At 43.7% G+C, this 14,937-nt stretch overlaps 1 protein-coding gene across 2 annotated transcripts in view; it reads right to left on the minus strand.

Moving 5' to 3' along the window:
• TMEM104 (transmembrane protein 104) overlaps positions 1-14,937 on the minus strand; it is an 83,290-nt gene that overhangs the window by 24,560 nt on the left and 43,793 nt on the right. The window lies entirely within an intron of this gene.

The following is a 14,937-nucleotide window of genomic DNA, read 5'->3' on the forward strand; positions in this document are numbered from 1 at the left end:
CTTCTTTTTTTGAAATGTCTGATGTTTTCTTGCTCTTGGCTGTTTGCTTATTCTATATGAGCGTGTTAAGTGTCACCAAGTCATTTCCAACTCATGGCAACTGTAAGAATCAGTGCCCACCAAAATGTCTTATTGTTAACAGCTTTGTTCAGGTCTTGCAAACTGAGGACCATAGATTCCTTTATACTCTATAAATCAATCTTTATCAATTTAATTTTGTTCTTCAGTAGACTTATAGCACCCTGCAAGTATATGGATGTACCGATCACTTGATTTCCAGTTATCAATAATGTATAAACTCAGCATCCGAACTGCCATCAACCCACACTAGAATTATATTTTCTATGTGATAGAGCCAAGAACCATCTGTAAAGAACCTTTAATGAGTCTTTTTATTTTAGAGCATATGAAATAAGACATAACATGCTTTAATATGTTGCTGTTTTAATTTGCACAATCATGCAATTTACTTTTTCTGTTTCCTTTTAAGGAAGCAGTTTGTTAAAAGCATACAGTTCTCTAAAATCTTTTAGATCATATTCAAATTGGTGCAGTTTTATTTATTTTATTACATTTATATCCTATCCTTCCCAACCAAAGTTAGGATCAGGGCAGCGTACATACAAATTAAAAACATTAACAACACAATAAATTTCCAATAAAATTAATACTAAAGTCTAAACTTAAAAACTTATACATGGCGGACCATCAGTAACAATACGCCTAGCCTACGAAAAAAAGGAAAAAAGGAAAGAAAGGGAGAAGAAGACACACCATTAAAGCGTACAAGGTGGTAGTTGATGGTATTTGGTGGTAACTAGGAGACTGGCAAGATGGAAATGGACAAGTGAGTGGCCTCAACCAAAAGCCCAGTGGAATATCTCTGTTTTGCAGGCCCTGTGGAACTGGTTTAGATCTTGAAGGGCCCTGGTGTTAGAAGACAGAGTTCCACCAGGCTTGTACCAGGGACCATCAGAAGATTACTATCAGAGGACCAGAGTGTCCTCTGCAGCAGTATGGAGGAGATGCAGTTCTGAAGATACAAGGACTCCAGACCACACAAGTCTTAGAGGCCAAAACCAAAATCTTGAACACGACCCAGAATTCAACTGGTAGCCAGTGCAGCCAATGAAGCACAGATGTTATATGCTCCCTCACCATCATGCTGTTTTTTACAAGTGATAGAAAAATTGTGACACTCCATCAATCATACTGGCCCACTTTACACTTCCATGGAACAGCAAAAGTTGATGTTAAATGGGTATACTCATTTAATTCACTTTAATCATCCTATCTGGGAAGAAATAGGAGTGAAATTGCCATTCTCCTTCTATCCATTTGACTCCTTATATTTCCAGTGAAAGGAAGGCTCACCAAAGACTACAGGGCAAAAGGGAGGCAGATGCCAAGAGCCTGAGGTAAATCATGGTCCCAATCTTCAGCAATATTCAAAGAGTTTTAGAATCAACAACAATCTAGGAGCTGCAGTAGTCTAAGATGGAGGTGACTATTGCATGGATCACTGTGGCTAGGTCTGAGACAGATAGGGAGCCAACCGAAGATTTAAAAATGCCATGTGAGTTACTTCTGCTACTTATGCCTCCATCAGAAAGATGTCAAGCAACACACTCAGGCTCCTGATGGTTGGTGCTTCATTTAACTTCATGCCATCAAGAGCAGGCAGTCAGCATTCCCCCCACTTCCCCCCACACACAGCCAAAACCTCTGTCTTCACTGGATTTAACTTCAGTTGGCTCGCTTTCATCCATTCCACCATGACTCCCAAGCCACTGGCCCAAACATCATGGGCGGTACCTGGATGACTGTCCATCAGCAGACTGTGTGTCATTTGCATTTTCATGGCAACCCAGTTCAAAGCTCTGGATCAATCCAGCAAGAGGGTGCACACAGATGTTAAACAGTATCGGTAAGAGGACTGCACCAAATCACGGTGGGTGGAAGTTTTCTCACCAATTGCTACCCTCCATCCCCAACCATGGAAGAATTGAGCACAGCTGCTGCAAAACTGACCCGCAGCAAGGTGTCAGAAAGGTGGTTGGTGAAGATGTTGAATGCTGCCATCAGATCTGGGTAATATCTGGGTAATAATAAGAGCCCTTTGGGGATTGGGCGGTATAGAAATCCCATAAATAAATAAATAAATAAATAAATAAATAAATAAATAAAAAAAATCAGCAGCGCTGACCCACCTCAGACTAGATGTCTCTGGAGGTCATCTGTGGGGTTGGTCAGAGCCATCTCCACCCCATGGCCAGTGCAGAAACCAGACCAGAAGGGATCTACGGCCAAGGTATCCACCAAAACCCGTGAAGCTGTCTGGTAACCACTCTCTCAATTACCTTACCCAGAAAAGGAAGATTTGATACTGGTGGTAATTGGAAGGATCAAGAGAATTCAATGATGGCTGAATAAGCAGTATGAATTACTACAAACAATTACCAGTCCTACAGATAAAAATAGTCAAGAGTTATTGTTGGTGTATATGCATAAATTGTAAAACAGGAACTGAGTAATTTAGACATTAATATATAAACATCATCTTGTCTCATAAGATCTTTCGGAACTCAGAGGAGACAGTTCGGAACTCGGAGGAAATAGTTCCTTTTTTGTTTTTTTGCTTCAGAAGCAAGCCCTCTAGTTGCATTCAGTGTGGAACATCAATCCCAGCGCCCCTCATCTGTTATGAACACAGAGTCCTGCTAGTCCCTTCCACAGAATAGCAGGAAGCTGTTCTGTGTAGCTAAGGACAGAAGGCTCCATTTTTCACTATATTCTTGTAAGCCATTCTCTTGCTATTGTTTGGGAGGGAAGTCTCTCAATCTCAAAAAGACAAACCTTTAAAACAGAGCTGAGCCCTTTTCTTAAAGGGATTTGGGCACAAACAGGGTACCTCCACCCTTCAGTCACTGACGGAGGTTTGGCCTCAATGTTGGCAGCATATCACTTTGTTTTCTGTGAGAGGAAACAGTGCTTCTTCTGCACCTGCCTTCTTTCTACACATAAGCAAGATGTGGTCTGTGGACCAGAAATAGAAAACACTTGGTCTATGGACCGTGTGAGAACAGTGTTAGCAGAATCAGATAAGCATCTTGCCAGTGTCTTTTCTTAAGTGTTCAGATATAAAGTACTGGACAAAAGCTAGCACCAACTCCCAACAGAACATTTCATCTATGCCAAAGTCTCTCATTGCACAGCCAAACAACAGAATCAGAGAAAATGCTCAGTGTGAAAAGGTGCTGCGACCTCTTATGCTGATTTGCTGTCACTGGGGTATGAAGTGCTTTTCAACTAAGACTCTAATTAACTAAGGAAGATAATGATGAGAAGAGAGACTTAAAGAACGCTAAAAGAATGTCAAAAGGATTCAAATGTGGCAGAGTATGGACTGAGTTAAGCAAAACAGAATCTCATCATTACTAGTCAAGGGAAATCCTAATGTCCTTCTCAGCTTGTTCAATGTAGTATAGGACTTGCAAGACAACTCTTCTTCTTCTTTCTTCTTCTTCTTCTTGTAAGAATGAATACATTTAATGGGCTGCATTTCTTTTATTATCTTTATTAGATTAATTTAAAATGAAGCATGTACACTGTTTATATTTTAGTAGGCATGCACAACTGGACCCCCACAGCCATGCTGATGGATGTGGCCACGCAGATGCCAGGCGGGGAAGAAAAGACAAATGGAATGCAGCCGCATTAAAGTGCCTCCCTGCCTGGCCTTTCACTCGGAAGCAGCTGCAAACAGTGTTAAAACAAAAGAATCCTGGATAATGCAATTCTTGAAAAACATGGGTTTGGGCCAATTGGCCATGCTGGCAGGGGCTGAAGGGAAATGTAGTCCATGAACATCTGGAGAGCCACAGGTTGCAGACCCCTGGACTAGAGGGTATGGGATATGGCAGGGAACCTCCTTGTCTGAGGCTTTGTCCCAGCAGTAACTCAGCTCTGCTGCCATACCCAACAGACATGGTCCCTCCTGGCCCCATAGGCATGGGGAGGGGTTACTTCTCCTTGATGAAACACCAGAATTACACATGTAGTCAATAATTTTCCATGCCAATTCATCCACCAGTGTGAGCACAATGGGCAGCAGTGCTGTGCACCTGTGCAGTACAGCACCAACTGTTGGTATTTTGCTGCTGGCGCTTTTTGTAGGGCCAGAAACAGCTCTGGTTGTTGATGCCACCACTTCACATCTAGAAAAAGCCCAAGAGCTATATTCAGTCCCATCCTAACTACACTTCTGCTCTTGGGGGTGGACTAAGGGAGCTGCTAGGCTAAGCAAAATTGTCTGTTCCAATTCAGCACAGGTTCAGAGGGGGTTGGACCCAAGGCCTGGAGACACATTGCCAATAAAACAAGTCCTAGCTACTTCCAGTGACATCACTTGCATTCATTAGTACTGCTAGAGCCCTCCAGACAGGCTTACTGAAAGCTGTTGGAAAACTCTGTAACTACAAACTAGAAAGACCACTGTATTACCATTCTTAAATTAAAGCTGCTCTAGATTTTGCTGGTTTGCCTACCACTCCTAGGATTTTGTGTTCCGAATGCTGGTGTTGGCAATTATAGACATACAAAGCAGCAAGCCCACAAGGGCTTTTCCTTCCCCAATAATTCCTCTTACCATTCTTTAAAATACTCAGTATTCTTCTCCTGGCATCTTCTTTCTTTCCCACCTACCAGAAACTTACTCCTATCTGCCCCATCTTCAGCTTTCCCCCATTCCCTCCCTTGACAGCCCTTATCTGGAAAAACTCTGCATGCTACATGGTGTTGAGCATGCAAGGACTTGTGGGAGGTGAGGGGGGGGGCACCTCACTTTCTCCTGCACCTGTTTTACAAATTATTTCCTCTTCTCCTCTCGGGTAGCCCCCATATTCTCAAGTTCCCACATTCCCTTTTCTCCTTGCCACCCACCCACTCACCTTCAGCTATATTTACTTAATTTATATCTTACCCGTCTTCACAATGGGGAGCCAAAGCAGCTTGCAGAATTCTCCTTTCCTCCATTTTGTCCTCACAAAAAACCCTGTGGGATATGTTAGGCTGAAAATTTGTAACTACCCCCAAGGTCACCCAGTGAGCTCCCATGGCAGAATAGGGATTCAAACCTAGGTCACCTGGCAATGATGTACCTTTAAAAAAAGGCCCCACCCTGCCTAGCCCCCATTTGAACTCCCCCCTGCCCCCACTGCCAGATTCACCCTGCAAAAAACCTTTCCTCCTTCCATGGTCTTGTCCCCACCCCCGGAGTTTGCCAGCCAGCAGCTGCGGCGCTGCTCAGAGAGGCGGCAGAAAGTTGGAATGCACCTAGTTTTCCTCCGTCCCTCCGAGAAGAGGGCAACATATTGGAGGGGGCCAAAACTAGGTGCATTCCTCCCTCCCTCCTTCCCAGTGGCGCCACATCTTATCCCCCAGTGTCTTGCCAGCCAGGACCTGGATGCAGGGGGGTGGGGGGTGGGAGAGGGCTGAAATGTATTCCCCACGTGACCCAGGCAAATAGTGCCTGGGTTGTCTGCCCCTCTATCCCCCACCTCCCTGCCAGATACGTCATTGTCTCCTGGATCCTATTCTGAAACTCTAACCACGACATGACACTTGCTTTCATTGGCTGGTTTCTGCTAAGCAGTAGCTAAGCAGTAGCTGCTAAGCAGTAGCAGGCAGCCAGGCCTGGGTGTGTCATTTAAATTTGAGTGGTAGCAAGCTGCCTGGAGGTTGCTGCCCCTCCCCCAACTTTTTACTGACAGAAACCGAGGCTTGCAGTACTGTTTTGAATGCCTAGGAATGGCCACCAGAGGCATTTATTTCTTAAAATTAAAGGCAGTGTTTCTATCAAAGAATCATAGAGTTGGAAGAGACCCCAAGGGCCATCAAGTCCTTTTTCTGTAAAAAGATCTGACTTTTCTGTCTGTGGCTCCAGTCTCCGGATTGAAGCAACAAGCAGCCGAATTGAGACTTAGATATACTGATTGGTAGAAAGGTAGAATGAGCATGAAGACCCAGACAGCTTCCTTCTATTTTGCATTAAAGCACATTTCCGTTCCACTGTTTAATATTCTATTTTTCTCCTGACATTTTATTATTAACAGCGTGGCCTTAAGATCATTTTAATTTTCACCTTTTCACTACTGCATTGTTAGCTTCTCTTAGAGTACTGGCATTGCTGATAAGATGAGTTCATTCTCCAGGTCACCATTTAAGCTAATAAACAAAGTCAACTTTTAAAACAGATGTCACAGTTTCAAACTCCAGCATCTACTGTGAATTTCTCCAAGGCAAATACTCCATTAAATGTTATCTGTTTTTTAGAAGTCCACTTTCACCACAGAACTGTTACGTGTTCATGGCAGTTAACTTGTACATTGCACTGTGGAGACAAGAGATAACAACATACGGAAGATACCACTAGGCGCAAAAAAACCTGATGTCCTGATTGGACATGCAACACTGAGCAACTAGTGATAACTGGGGATCTTTTGAGATGCAATTTAAGGATGCTCCATGCAAGTGCAGAGGATGCAGCATGCGGTTATTTCTTTTGTATTATTATATTACCCATAAAGGGTGTGTGTGTGTGTTTGAAAGTGCTCAGGAAGCTAAGTGGCCTTTACATCGACATATATCTGAGAGATTTTGTTGTAAGGGTCAGTTATGTGGGTACAGCCCCCCAGCACTACTCTGCCACTCTCAGGCGCCAGTTGCTCATTCCTTGGCCTCTGTGCCAGCGTGGTTGTAGGTGCGAAGCCAGAGTTTGTTGACTCCCTAAGCCCTTTTAGATAAGAATTCTCCTGTCAGAGGCAGAAATTTACACCAATAAAACACAGCGTTTTTCACCAGCATCAACTGTATTCAAAAATCAAGTGCCTGACCATAACCACGGTCATTCCCATGAGGCCCAAAGAAGCTCAGAATGTCAATTACAAGTACAACCAATCATCTCCTTTCCTGCGGTGGCCAAGTCCCTTCCTTGACACCCAATAGTGCCCCCCTGGGCTCTACAAAAACCCCAGCTAAGATGCTGCATAACTCAAAAGGTAGGAAACACAGCTTGGCCTCAATCTCAGAGCTCCCTGTTGTGAAGACTTAGAGCAAGCAGCAAGGCACTTTGGTGACAAGAAAAGCACAGAAAGGGCACTTGGCACTAATGGGTGAACACTTTGCTCTACCTTTGCGTCATAGGATGCTCTGTGTGTGGCGGGGGGGGGTGAAGCCCCCCTTCCTGATCCATTCCCACCCTACACCATATCTGTGACTCCCCCTGAGGGTTGCCTGATGACATGTCCAAGAAGGAAGACTCTTGCAGGGCTGTAGGTAATTGTGCAGGTGCCACTGATCCGTCATGCTGCATGGGCCAAGAAGCACTTTCAAGGTTGACTTCACATCTGTTTACCCCCCTGCTGCACACACACACACACACACACACACACACACACACACACACACACACACACACACACACACACACTCGTCTCACTGGCTGCTGTATGAAGGGGTGGATGGGTCAGTGGGTTGTCTGGGTGAATGACCTATTGTGGAGCAGTGGTCAGAGTGTCAGACTAAGATCTAGGAGTCCCAAGTTCAAATCTCCACTCGTGCCAAGGAAGGTAGCTAAGTGGCCTTGGGTCAGTCACACAGACACAGTCCAACCTGCCTTACAGGGCTGGGTGACGATAAAATGGAGGAGAAATGCCCCAACTTTGAAGGCAGGGCACAGAGAGCAGGGCTTACGATGCAGAGTTTTACTAGCAAGCTGGTCCATACAGGAGGAGGCCTCCCCTCAAGTACTCTAGCTCCAAGACTTTTAGGCAAGAACCAGCACTTTGAATTGTACCTGGAAACATAGCATGCCAGGGCAGATCTTTCAGCACTGGGGGTGACATAATCCATGTATCCTATCCCTGACAATAGTCCGGTTGCTGCATTTTGGATGAGCTGGATTTCAAAGGCAGGTCCACATAAAGCACATTACAGTAATCGAACCTGGATGCAATCAAAGTGTGGATCACTGTGGCCAGATCATACCTTTTGAGGAACAGCTGTAGCTGGTACATTAGCTGAAGCTGATAAAATGCCACAGAAAATATCTGGGTCTCCCACTGGACACCAGGATCCAGCAGTACCCTTCAGTGTCCAGTTACTTCAGGTAGAGTGCAGTCCCCTCCAGGTGAGGCTGATTCCTCAGACTTCAGGCAGCGATGTCATTGCACGGCGGCATCTCAATCTTATCTTCACTGAACTTTAGTTTATTGGCCCCCGTGTAGATGTTAAACAGCATGAAACCCTGCAGGACCTCACAATATAAATGCCATAGAGTCCAGCAGCTATTTGGGTCAGTGTAGCTCAGGGATGCCTTCTCACTACGAAGAGAGATTAACAGAAGGACAGCTCTCCCGCAGTACAGCCTGCCAGGTATGTGATGGATGTGTTTTAGTTGGACTAGCCTTCGTGTGCGCCTTTCATTTTTGCTGTAGGTCTCAGTAAGTCACCAATACTAGAGACTGTGAGGAGCAGAAGGCTGGTTTATGTGGGCTGCAGAAATAGCTCACAAAAATTTGCAAAGGAGAGCTGTAAAATAAGCATGTATTCCCTTTCTCATTACCTGGATTTCATCTGCAATTGTTTCTTGTTTTGACAAAACATTATAAAAGCAGAGCTAGCATTATGATGATTTGTTTACATTTTTATCCCACTTCTGCAAGCAATCTAAATCCTACAAACCAAATAAAACACACGGGGGGGGGGGGATCAATAAAAACAAGTTAAAACAATTACAACTAATCAAAACAGTCTCTAGAAATGCCAATATTTTCGATGCCAGAAACAAGCCCCTACAAAAATGTACTTCATCTCACTGGGATTTCTGCCAAGAAAAGCTCACTTAAACAAGGTCACTGTATACAGTTTGCAAAAGTGAATTAAAAAGGGGTGCCCTGCATATCTACTTGGGCAGACTGTTTTATTGTGGGGGGGTTGGCAATCACTGAAAATGCCATTGATCTTTAAGAGGATAATCACATCTCCTGTAAGGGAAACACAGCCAAACAAAAATGCTGGGCTGTGCAAAGTTTTTTAGTGGGTCTACATATGGAGGAGCAGTTTTTCGAGTGTAAATGACCCAGATCTTGGAAGGGCTGTGTGAGAAACAGGGCCCTCGTTATTTTGAACACCTGAATCAGTAGCAAAAGCAAAGCAGCAGCAATCTAATTCTGACTACTAAAGTTCAGTGCTTAGCCCTTTTTCTTAAGAACCCTACGGTCAGATTGTTAACACAGCCCTCCTTCAAAAAAAGATAATTAACTTATACATCAAAAAGGAACTGAAACAAAAAGACAGGCAAGGGATGTGGATAATTAAGGAGCAGGTGTTCTTTGTAAATTAGAACACACCAGAATCAACTGGGGAGTGGGGGGATGGGAGGGGACAGCAACACCTTGGTCCAGCAGAGAAACACTCCCAGTGGACAAGGAGGCAAGAGTTGAAACCTGAAATCACCTCAGAACAAGTGTTGAAAGGCCTAGGAACATAGAAAAAGCCCTGTGGATCAGATTAGTATAATACCTGTAAATTACCTAGCCCAACACCCTGTTTCACACGACAGCCAGCAAAAAGCATAGAGGACTAGACCTTCCTTGATACTGCCTCGTAGCACTGATGTTCAGAGGTTTTCTGCGTCTGTATTTTGAAGGTTCTCTTTAGTCACCATGGCTAATAGCCATGAATCTTCCGTCTAATCTCCTTTTAAGTCATCTACATGCATGGCCATCAATACATCCTGACAGTGAATTCCACAATTTAATTACTCACTGAGTAAAGAAGTGTTTCCTTTTGTCCGGAACCTATGCCAAAAACTTCACTGGGTGCTCTCATGTTCTGGTATTACGGGAGAGGGAGGAAAAGCTCCCTCTATTCATTTTTTTTAACACACGTAATTTTATAAGCCTATCCTGCCCCCCCCCCCCCAACTTTTTTCTAAACTGAAAAATCCCAGAGTATTCAGCCTTTTCACACAGGAAAGGTGCTACAACCTCTTAATTGTGGTTACCTTCTTTTGTACTATTTCTAGCTCTGCAATAACCTTTTTGAGATACAGCGATCTGAACAGCACACACTATTCTAAATGAAGGAACACCACAGCTCTATACAGGAGCACAGCAATATCAACCACTTTATTCTCAATCCCTTTCCTAATAAACCCCAGAATGGATTTTGCCTTTTTTGCTTTTGCCCCACAGTCAACATGTTCTTTGTTCTATCCACTACAGTTCAAAGATCTCTTTCAATCTTGGCTTCAGACAGTTCAAGACCCCATCAACACATATTTAAAATTGTGATTTTTGTTCCAGTGCATATCATCTCCCACTTACCAACACTGAACCTAATCTGCCAAGTTGTTGGCCAATCATGCAATTTACAGAGCTGCTCACAATTCATCTGGCTTTTCACCACCCTGGATAGTTTAATATTGTTGTGGTAAACGAATGCAAAGATATCTTGCTCAACACTCAGGGAGACCCTGACATTCTTTCTGGGAATAGAGCTATAATCTTCTCAGTTTTCGGGGTAAGAGAAGATAGAGAAAGAATGGCTGAGAAGATGGAGATGACCATTTGCCCATCTGCCTGGAAGGGGCAAGAAAGATGGTTATGTGGATATCCTGAGTTGGACCATAAGTTTTGGAATGTGCACCTCTATTTGATGGGAGAAAAAGGTGCAGAGTGCTACACATAGGGACCCAAACTCAGTTTCATAGTAGGGCAACTCCCTTATTTCCCTCTCCATCTCAAGGTCTGGAACTAGTAAAAAGCCACTTTTAAGATCTAGGAATAGTAAACAGCCACTTTCAAGACAGACTTGAGGCATGGAATCTCCACTCATGGCGATTCCATGGGGGAATTTACATGGCTTTTTGATATACAGTGCTACACTGCCTCCAATACTTTGTTTCCTGTCCTGGCCTTGCAGGGAAGCCTGTTCTGGAAACACATTTTTGTTAGCAAACTCCGGAGAGAAAGATGCTGCCTGATTTCGGCATCAGTTCCTGCAAGGAAGTGTATGAAAGGTTTTTTTAAGTAAACCCTTTTCAGATAGTTTTCCAATCTCACTTTTGCATGGTTATAAATTCTCAAGCAATCTTCACTGCCATATCCCATTGATCAGTTTCAGACTATCTCTCCAAATACTCCCTCTCTTCAAGGTTCTACCAGTCAGCTCATTACTGGAGGGGAAATGGACACAAATCATTGTGCCTGAATTATGGATTTCTTTTCTATTCCCCTTTATTAAGAAAAAATATCTTTTGTTCCTAAAGAGATTCTCAAATGGAACTGGAGGAAAGAAATATATGATGAATTGGAGCACAAACAAACACATTACTGTCCAGCCCGCATCAGTAAACACAAAGAAGAAGATTGCACTTCTTTACCTATAAAAAGTATAAACGTTTTATTCAGCAGGGACTTTTCTATCCTTTAGTGGACACAATGGGATTGTATCCACTACTGAACAAAAAAAAAATCCACATCCCAAAATCCAGGTGAGTAATATTTTTGTCAGACTGCAATTTAACAAGCAGCAAGAACCAGAAACTAACTCAATTCCCCGTCCTGCTGAGAATAAGTGAAAAAAAAGGTGTTTAAACAAGAGTTGGAGATGTATCTCTGAGGGGAGGTGCAAGGCTCAGTATTGCAATGCACAAAAGACCACAAAGTAGTAACCACTGTAACTTTTGTTTAAAAAGAACAACGGATAAACCTGCACTCTTCGTCCAAGAGACCACACCTTTATTATTTCTTATACTAAACAGCAGACCACAAAAGTAACCATTTCTACAGCAACGGTGACAGTCCACTTTACTGGTTCAGACTATGAATCAACCTCAGGTGGGACATCATCACCAAACTACCTGTTCCCCCCGCCGGGGGAGGGAAGATTTTATTTTTATTTTTTAAAGAAAAGGACAGGAAGAAAGTTACTAGATTAAAAAAAATAGGCGTTTGGCACATTTTAAAGGTTGTATGGAAGAGGACATTTCAGAAGTTATAGCTTTTCTCATCCTTGCCTGAGAAGTTTCATCCACCAACATTCGCTCTGCTGCATTCCCTCAGCCTCCTTTTCATCTGATCACAGTAGAGAGAAAAGGCAAATAAGCACATGTACAATCACAAGCGGGTCCCATATTGCAGATTATGCTGCATTTCAAGTTGAAGACTAGTTAAAACTGGTCTTTGAATCTGAAAAGGCTGAATTTTCAAGTACACGATCCGTGAGTACATGATGCTGTTCCACCGTTATTGTTTTTTAGGTTTCAGCTTGATCCCTAGTTGGAGGCCACTGAATCAACCAGCAGCAGTAAAACAAACAACCCCTTCTTCCAAGCAATTACCACCATTTTTCTGTGTATCATAAATATTACTGTGACAGAACCCAAGACATTTAAGGCACTAAAGATGTAGTTCCCCTCATAATATATATGTGTCTACCACCCCTAGTTCAATAATGATAAACACAAAACCTTTAAAACCAAAACTGTGGCCTACCTCAGAATCAGAGTCGGTACTTTAGGAGTTTGAAGTTTTGTAGCTCCTCTCCCAAACTACAAATTAGAAATATCCGACGCATCTATCACCTAGCCTACTAAGCTTTGGCAAATTAATCTGAGGCAGAACAAATAGTCACATCTTGAAACTAAAGCATGGTATTTTACCCTGGTGGTTGCATGACATACATCAATTGATTCAAAGACAGGCTTGTATCAAACTGAGCAAGGCTAGAAATAAGATCAGATTTTCAGCTGAAAGCTATGGCTGTTTATAACATTTCTTGCTGGTAGCATGGGGATGATTTCAAACCCCAGATTAAGCAGGACACTTATTCTTATTCAGGGGAAGACTCCCGTAATCTCTACTCATTGCTTCCTCTCATATATTCACAAAGATCCACAGCCGTGGTAGTAACCAACAAGGAGGAGCTCTGCATAAAAAAAAGAAAGCGCAAGTGCTTTTGAGCCTGAAATATATCAACTTTAAGTACAAAAAGGAGGGGGGGCACAGTTGTGTGACTTTAACTGAAGACTGTATTTCCAGTCAAGAATAAATTAGAAGCTTAGTGCCACGGAGGGACAATAGGACAGGGGAGGACTTGGATGAAGAGACAGCTTGTCTCTCTGCATTACCCCCTGCCTGCAGACGGGTGCGAGAATGAGGAGCAGATCAGAATACCCCAGTCGGGCAGGTCTTGAAGTTGGCCTTTTAATGTCTCTCATACACACTTTCTTTTCTGAAGGCATCAATCAGTACCAGGAATCTACCTGCCATCATTTAATATTTGAAACCGACGTGCCAGGCTGAGCCACCTTGCTGCAAGAGCCAAGACTGGAAGATGAGTTACTATGAAAAGATTGTCAAGGGTTAGATTCCTATCAGGGATATAGCCAGTCTCACAAAGTGCTTGTAAGCAGTGCGGCTTTAAAAAACAGTATTGCTCTATAGACAACAGTTCTCTTTCAAAAGAGAGTGGCACAGAGTCTTACACTGCAATGAAGTACAAACCAGATATTTAACAAACAAAAGGCTTTCTCTGCCTATATGTGCATGCGTGCACACGCGCATGCATAAAACCAAACCAACCAAAGAAACTGCACTGGAAAGGCTATCGCCTGGGACAACTGGGGGTGGAGGGGGGGGCATGGAAGAGACTGGGGAAGTTAAAAAACCCATTCCCACAAGCAGTGATGTTTTAAGAGCAACAGAGATCTAGCTGAAATAGCACTCCCCAGCAAGTGGCCTTTACAGGAGCAGTAAGGACACAGGCACTTCAATAGAGGGTGGAAAGCAGATACCAGCCTAGACCAGTGGTGGCGAACCTATGGCACAGGTGCCAGAGGTGGCACTCAGAGCCCTTTCTGTGGGCATGCGAGCACAGAGATCATCATGTGGGAGAGTGGAAAATCACCCCCCGGCACACACATCTAGGCTGGCCTGGGCACAATCCTTTACCTGGGAGTAAGCTCGGCTGCTGGCAATGGGGCTTGCTTCTGAATAAACCCTCCTAGGGTCATGATTCACCCATTCAAAGCATTGCACGTTGCTTTACCAAGCTTACTCCTGAGTAATGTGCACCTTGGAGCCAACCATTTTTTCTAAACTAAAACCTCAGTTGGGTGCTGTGTGGTTTCCGGGCTGTATGGCCGTGTTCTAGCAGCATTCTCTCCTGACGTTTCGCCTCTGAAGATGCCAGCCACAGATGCAGGCGAAACATCAGGAGAGAATGCTGCTAGAACACGGCCATACAGCCCGGAAACCACACAGCACCCAAGTGATTCCGGCCGTGAAAGCCTTCGACAATACATAAAACCTCAGTATTCCGGTTAAATTGCCGGGTTGGCACTTTGCGATAAATAAGTGGGTTTTGGGTTGCAATTTGGGCACTCGGTCTCAAAAAGGTTCGCCATCACTGGCCTAGACTATTTCAATAGAAGGATATAAAAACATTGGGATAGTTGTGGAGACATGATGAATTAATAAGATCGGCAGCAGTTGTTTAAACAGTAATAAAAGTCAGTGAACCAAGACTCGGTGCTCCTCATCCTGCAGCCTTATCCACAGGTCAGGGATACCCAAAGGCTCAGTAATGAGCTTTGGATCTAGTTGCTGCTACGTGCAAGAGTTTTTTAAAGAGCTGCTGCTGTTAGTATAATTGTGCCTCAGAGTGCAGCAGTTACCGGGAAGAAAATACAAAGGTTTCTGTCCAACGCTTCAAAAACCAGCATGGTCTGTTTGGTCATCACTTGCTGGCTGGCGTACCTATTCACAACTTTTAAAACCATCAGCAAGTGGCTATAGCTGTTTCTCGTGTGACTAGTGCTCTCATCAATGTCTTATTCAATCCTGATTGCCATCTGCCCAGTTTTTAGAG

The sequence above is a fragment of the Sphaerodactylus townsendi genome, linkage group LG03 (assembly GCF_021028975.2).
Source record: "Sphaerodactylus townsendi isolate TG3544 linkage group LG03, MPM_Stown_v2.3, whole genome shotgun sequence".
NCBI classification, from domain to species: domain Eukaryota; kingdom Metazoa; phylum Chordata; class Lepidosauria; order Squamata; family Sphaerodactylidae; genus Sphaerodactylus; species Sphaerodactylus townsendi.